Source organism: Coffea eugenioides, chromosome 11 (assembly GCF_003713205.1).
Source record: "Coffea eugenioides isolate CCC68of chromosome 11, Ceug_1.0, whole genome shotgun sequence".
Taxonomy (NCBI): Eukaryota; Viridiplantae; Streptophyta; class Magnoliopsida; order Gentianales; family Rubiaceae; genus Coffea; species Coffea eugenioides.
In genome coordinates, this window is record NC_040045.1 from 31,587,275 (window position 1) to 31,594,722 (window position 7,448).

A 7,448-nucleotide genomic window follows, 5' to 3' on the forward strand; every position below is an offset into this window, starting at 1 on the left:
GAACGGATTTCTTTTCGTGGACGTAAGCTCAATGGTAGAGTCGAACCACATTAAATATTGTGTGTTGCTTATCTTTCATGCTTGTGGCTTATTTGTCATCAAATTGTTGTGTATTTGATATCCCAATAGTTGTTTATTCCGTACTTGGATCCTAACAATGTGTCCCAAGAAGATGCATGTGTCCCACAACTGGGAACTTTCATGGTGATGGAGGAAGGTTTTTGCTGCTGGTTTTTGTCGTAAATTGCCATTTTATAAGAAAGAGAATGAGTAACAAAGGAAGAAAAGCGAGGAAGATTGGATGCAAGAAAAATGAGCTGATTTTTTACTCAAAAATTTGTGAAAAACTTGACTTCATTTTAGCAGTGAACTTGATCTCTTGTTCTACTTGTTTGGGTTGAGCTTCTCTTCTACAGCATTATGGGATTTATAGGGTAAACTTCTTTGTCTGTAGTTGTTAAATTTGTCCTACTTGCGACCAAATTTTTTTTTTCTTAAAATGGAGCAGTCAGCACGGTAGCAGGCAGTAAGTCAGAAAAAAAAGGGACCCCTTCTTGCTGCCGTGCATATTCTCTGCTTCTCTCAATCCCTCAACACGGAACGGTGGTAAAGTGGTGAAAGCTGAAAAGGGGACCCCTTCTTGCTCTACTTCAAGCTCAGAATAACTTATCACAGCTATCCACGCTTTCTTTTTTTGAGCATTGATCCTGCAACTATCACTCGGCTTCTTTGGTTGAACATTTGTTTTCCGCAGAATGTGTGAAGAGATGAGATGACGAATGCGCTACTATTTTATTCACTTTGGTATGGTTCCGTCAAATCAATTACTTTTTATCAAACAAGATCTTATGCTTGTAGTATTTGTGATTCATTCAAGCTCAGTTTCAAGATTATTCAGTTGTAGAAAGTTTTCGGATGTACTTATCCCGCATGCATATTCTCTGCTTCTCCCAATTATATTCTCCTTCTTTGTCTAGAAATTCACTATTCACTATTCTATGACAAGCACTGAAATCTCCATGTTCCCCTCCAAAAATTTCTAGCTTCCCCATGGTCCCCTCCAAAAATTCATCAAATCCTGTCCAGGAATCCTCCGAAATCTCAGTTCAATTTCTTCCTCTCCTGCAAAACGCTAGCTTGGTAACCTTCTTTTGTCTTAAAACCACAAAACCGTCAAACTCTTGAGTACAAAAGCTGAGGGTTACAGAAAACAGTTTGGTCAAGCACTGAAAACAAATTTTGGTTGACTTTTTTGTTTTTTAATTAGCACGGTAGCAGGCTCCATTTTAAAAAAAAAAAAAAAATTTGGCCGCAAGTTGCCGTGCACAGTTAGCATGGTAGCCTGCAACAATAAAAAAAAATTCCCTGCCATGTTGAATGGGCACGGCAGGTATAGTTTTGTACAATACGTTTGTCAGACATACATTCACTACAATAAAAATGACCTTTAACGACGTTTAAAAGTGTCAGTATAGATAATCTAAACTGACAGTTTACCTTTTCTCACACCTCGGACGAGTGTTGTCTCTTCCAATGTGGGGATAGACTCGTACTATTCAATGTGTTAGGAAAACTATGCTATTATAGCATCCCATCTGCCAACAAAAATCTCTTTTCTTGACAATTGAAAGTGTCAGGATATTGTCGAAGTTGTTGAGCTATGTTGACACTTTTAACTACCAGGAGTTGTTTTTTCTTTTTCTTTTTAAATAAAGAAGCAACCTGGTTGTGCTCCCTGCTATACATTCCGTCAATTAGATACCCAAAGGACTTGTAAAATTATCCCAAAGAACAGAATGCATATAGTAATTTAAAAGCAAAAGTCAATGCTCAAATATCATTTGTTGAACTAAAATCAACAACAAGTACTAACATAGCTAATCAAAAGCCAAAACCAACACCAGCTAATGTAACTAATTGTCTACACCGTCAGTATATAATAGCCAAAACCAACATCTGAAGTCCCAAATAGAAGTTCCTTTATCTCTGGAACCTTGGTGCTCAATGCGTTGTTAAGCAAAGTCTTGAACAGGAGCAGAAAGTTTAGTTCATGTACGGCTTGGAAGTAATCTGCGGCTGCTTGTTTCAAGCCTTGAGACTTGGATAGCACTCCAAGAAGGAACCACGCATGGTGGTTTGTCGGCTCTAGTCAAAGAGCAACATCAACAAGCTTCTTGCAATAGGAAGATTCTGTCTACCCAATTTTATCAGCACTCCAGCACACTACTACAAAAGTGTCCTTTTATGACATTCAAAAGCGTCATTATAGATCTATGTTATGACGTTTAGGCTATAATGACGCTCTACTGAAAGCGTCATCCATTCTCGCGTCACGATAGGTTTATGACAGTTTTAAGTGTCCCAATTTATCATTATTATGACATTATTAAATGTCATTATTTATGCCTATTATGACACTTTATAATGACAAGAAATGCTTGAGTACAATAACATATCACAACACTTTTTTAATATAAATAGATAGAAATATTATGACACTTTTGAAGAGTAACTAGATCAGGCCTTTATGACATTTTCTACTTGTTAGTATAGCATCCAAATTAAAGTGTTCCAACTTCCTGTTGCATATTATCTAACGTCAGAAATCACATTTCATCCTGCTGCACAAGCATCTCAGATCCTAAATTTTGAAGGATTGTAACGTAGCTAGTACAATAATATAAAAGAAGCAATACAATCATCCAAACTTGAGCAAAAGTACATCAACCAAAAAATCCACACCAAAAGCGTCTACAAATTACATACTAATTTAGATGATTTTAAATTAGTCGTGTACATATGAAGGACACCTTTAATAGCAACTCAACTACAAAGCAAGGAAGACGTCTTCAAAAAACTGCCACTTGACCCAATGTTGCTTTAGTTTTCTTCAATACTCACCTACAAGTGTCGTAAACCAAACAAGACAAATTACAATTCACACAGGCAAATGAGATGATGAATAAGAAACACAAGCAAATATAAGAGAAAAAGAATCCACTCCGTGACTAGCATAACTCCAATCCCCACACGTGGACAAGCAAAAATATTCCAGCTTATAAGTTAAACTGGAATAAAAATTCTCAATCAGCTCTGGATTGGCCTGCTCGGGAAGAAAGGATAATCCCAACAAAAAAGCTTTGGCTGTTGTGCATTTGCTCTGCAGTAGTAACATAAAAATTCTGAAGCACACTTGATAGTGGACATAAAATAAGTAACGTTAGATACAGAAAATCACTAATGGTGCATAACAGCATGATAACTGCTGAGCCCAGGAGATTCATCATAAATCATAAATGAACAAAAATCAAACTAAAAGCTTTTCTGTTCTAAGTTTAAAGACTATGCTAAGAGTGGGAAACCATTTTACTAATTACAACCCAAAGGTGACTGACAGGTTGTAATAAGTAGAGCAAGAAGTTTATCAGTTGAAACAAGCAATAGAAGGACACAATCACTAAAGAGTAGTCCTTCAAAGTAACCTCACAACACTTACTTTTCTTTTTTGCATGTTTACCCGCCATAAGTATTTTATGATAAGGAATATTATAAGTTATGTAAAGCATCAGAGATTCAAGTCTCTCTTTCTTTCTTTCTTCTTGTTCTTCTTTTTTATTTTTTAACACAACTACATTGAAAAGTAGGTTCATGAAACAAATATTAAAATACAAAGAAACTGGAAAGTATTAGGTACTTTAATATAAGGAACAACATATCTGGGCACTGACATTGACATTGAGCTTGCCAATTGGGTAGCAGAATCTGGGCATTGAGGAAGTCAGGCCTACCCAAGACCCTTGGATCCTCTAACTTAATACATGCCCTTTACAATGGCATTTGAGACAGTTTCTCGTAATTATAGTTTCATAATTTTACTTACTACCTTCATCTTTGCAACAAAATCAAGTTTCTTCATATCAGCTTACGATCTCTACATGTTTGTCTACTAATGGTACAGAGCTACTATGTTTAGAAAGTCAACATAACCACTAGTTTGTCAGCTACCGAAGTTCATTAATAATCATCTATCTAATGCAGGTTGAAATGCAAAAAGGCAACTACCATACTTCACTTCATGATCTTTAGGTTTCTAGTGAAATTCAAGAGGCAACAATAAATAGCAGGCTGATTTATTACAAAACCAGAAATTCCACAAGATAAGGAGCACGAATAGTAATACAATATGGAAATGCGAATTAACCCTGAAGTAAAGTTACAATAAAACATGGAGACCAGAAATGCATAACACATTCACATAGTTTTCTAGGAAGACAAGCCCCTAATTAGAGTCAAACAATCTCAGATGCAGTAGGCTTATCCCATACTAACATGTACCTTATAACATCTGTTAGAAGTACCATGTATTCTCATGAGCTCTACTATTCTACAAGGGACTCTATCCTGAAATCCCAGCAAAATGAGCAGAAACAAGCTCCAAAAAGTGAAACCGATATATGTTTCAAACAAAAAAGGCCTAAACTAAATGTAAGTTAGTTAGTTAGACACAAATATCCAACCAATAGAAGCACAATTTACAAACATCAGCAAAAAAATAGCTGCAAGAACCAACACAAATAGACAATACATCTCTTTAATCAGGACAAAAACAAGTTAAACTACCTGACACTAGCATCGCCGACAATTCTGATGGCCATTCCCGCGGAAAGGCCAGCGAGACCGCAAGCCAAGCCAGAAGAAAGATGTGCATAGCCATCAAAGAGGTAATAAGCTTTGGTCTTAGGATTAATTCCAGTACTGATGATGACAGCAATAATCAAACCGTAGATACCCAGCACACCAGCCATAACAACCGGGACGATCGACTTCATCACAAGCTCTGGCCGCATCACCCCCATTGATTCCACTCCTACCCACTCTTCGCTGTCCCATAAGCAGCTCCCATGCCTAAATTCCCATAATAAATAGGAAGAATGAAAAACATAAATCGACATGAAATTTGATAAAAAAAATGTAAACGTAGTTATCTATGTTAGGGTTAGGGATCGTACAGGAGAAGACAAGGGCGGCAGCCGCGCTGAGGAAGCCAAAAAAAGGAGCAATTTCCTCGCTGCTAAAAGTTGATGACATTTTTCTTCAGATTAAGATCGCTTTTAGGTTACAAACTAGAAAATTGATCGGAAATTTGATCGAAAGAGCTTTCCGGAATTGGGGGCTCTCTCTCTCTCTCTCTCTCTCTCTATTGCAGCGATCCGATTGGTAATTTTGGGTGTTTTGACACTGCTGCGCTGTTCCGCTCCAGATCACACGTTTCAATTGGAATGATTGGTTTTATCCGGAGAGGAAAATTTGGGGGATGAAAGAGTAAAGCTTGAGAACAGGTAGGTTCTGGAGAAGGGCTTACAAATTTTTTGAAAAAAAGGCGCCTTAGTGGAGAGTTTCAGCATTTTCTGTTTTTTTTTTTCAATCTGTTTCCAACCATTACGATGTCGTTATGGTTTCTTCTTTTTCTTTTTAATGACCATTCCTATTGCATGTCATATTAAGATTGTATTATAACATTTTTCTAAAAGTGTCATAATAGATGTGTCATTAAAGACTATTTTTGTAGTAGTGGCACTTGAGACAATGCTTGGTACATAATTTGGCTCTATGGAGAGTGAAACTGAGAATACAACAAAAGCTTCCTTGTATTGTTCTTGAGCTTCAAATGATTTACCTGCAAATATAAACGCATCTTGTGATAATCAGAGGATACGAATAAACACATCTTACTTTTTTTTTTTAATTTTCGCAACTTCTTTTAAAATTATACATTATCTTACGTGTTCTGAATCGCTTATTAAATGTTGTTATTTCTAGAATTGGTTAAGCGAAATCCCAGCTAACCACTTTGTCAGTCACTTTAATAAAGCAGGGGATTTAATTGAACAGAAAGAAAGAAGAAAAGTGCGGTAACACTTCCAATAAGGACACCATATCAATTTCCAAAAGACAAAAGTAAAAAGACTATAATTCAGAGTACAGAATAATTGCATTGGAACGCCCTCAGTTAACCTTTTTTGAAATGGCACTAACCAAACATGCATCAAAATAGTATGAACTTAGACAAAAGCAAATAATCATCTGCAACAGCAAAACAATGCATATGAGCTTCTTCATTTTCCCTTCATACAAATTAGAAAACAAAAGCCTAGTGCTTATCTTCTTTGTACGCAGCATTTGAGTTGCAAAAAATACTGCTGTTCATTCTACATTTGCCAGCCCCTAGTATTATGCCAGGCTGTAATCATGTTGTGGATTATTTTCAATTTTAGCCAGAGGAAAAACAAACAAAATACATGTCCTTTTGCCCTACTAGTTTTGGGATATTATGCCAGTTATTTCTACTACTCTGACAGGCACTGCAATGCGTGCATTGGATTCTTCCACCTATAATAAGAAGCTCTAAAAAGTAGACAATAAGGGCTTTTGTCAGGATCTTTTCTTTAGCTATGGAGTACCATTATTTTGTAGTCTTTCTTTGTGGAGAAGTCAAGAATTGAACTCATGATCTCCAGAGCATAGAGCATGCATTGATTCCTTGGGCTATCAATCTCTTTTCCACGAGGACAGACTTTGCGACCACTAATAATAGCAACAGGGTCTAAAATTAGTCATTGGCACTTTCTGAGAAGGGGGACAAAAGTTATCCACCACCATGTTTTAGTACCTACAGTTTCAAGTAAAGAAATAATTAATTACTTAACAAAATGCATATTCAAACTGGATGTGACATGTTTTAGTACCTGCAAAGGAGGAATATAAATTACAAGTGCAAATGAGAATGAAGCAGTGACAAACCCAAGGAAAACATACCCTTCTTGGCAATTGAAGGAAAGAACGAGAGGGAGAAGCCCAATGGCCACCACCCCAGTGAGCTGGGAACCTGACGATGAGTGGGAACTCATCAACGATGACGGTTTCATCTACAAACACAGGAAACGTTCCCGTATCGACCTTCTTTCCTCCACTTCGGCATCGGGGCTACCGGATCCGACCGTTGAAGAGCAGAACTGCCGGCAAAGGAAGAAAAGAGCTCTTCTCAAGCTCAAACACAAGTACCAACAAGAGATCGAACATTGGGTACATTTGTCGAACACCTTGAAAGACATGCAGCGAAAATCCCCAATTGTTATTAGTCAGCAGCAAAAATATCGACAACCCAATGACACTGCTACGTCGTCTGACTGAGTCACAACAACTTCCCCAGTCTCTCCGGAACAATCGTCGGACTCCGCTTGCTGACATCTTGTCGATGAACTTCTCTTGCAGGTGGCCCAAAAATCTATAATTGGAGATGTAGTAAGGCTGTGCGATGTGGCCGAAGCCTTGTGTAGCTCAAGAGAGGAGAATTTTACGAAATCCTTCACTGAGCTGCCGGTATGGGCGTCGAAGCTGCATGAGCTAATGACGTCACTCTACAACTATTGATTTAGTTCAGGAGTAAA

General features: G+C 37.5%; 1 pseudogene; it reads right to left on the reverse strand.

Annotated features, from left to right (window-relative positions):
• Window positions 1–4,616: 4,616 nt before the first annotated feature.
• LOC113753768 lies at window positions 4,617–5,088 on the reverse strand (annotated as a pseudogene).
• Window positions 5,089–7,448: the final 2,360 nt, after the last annotated feature.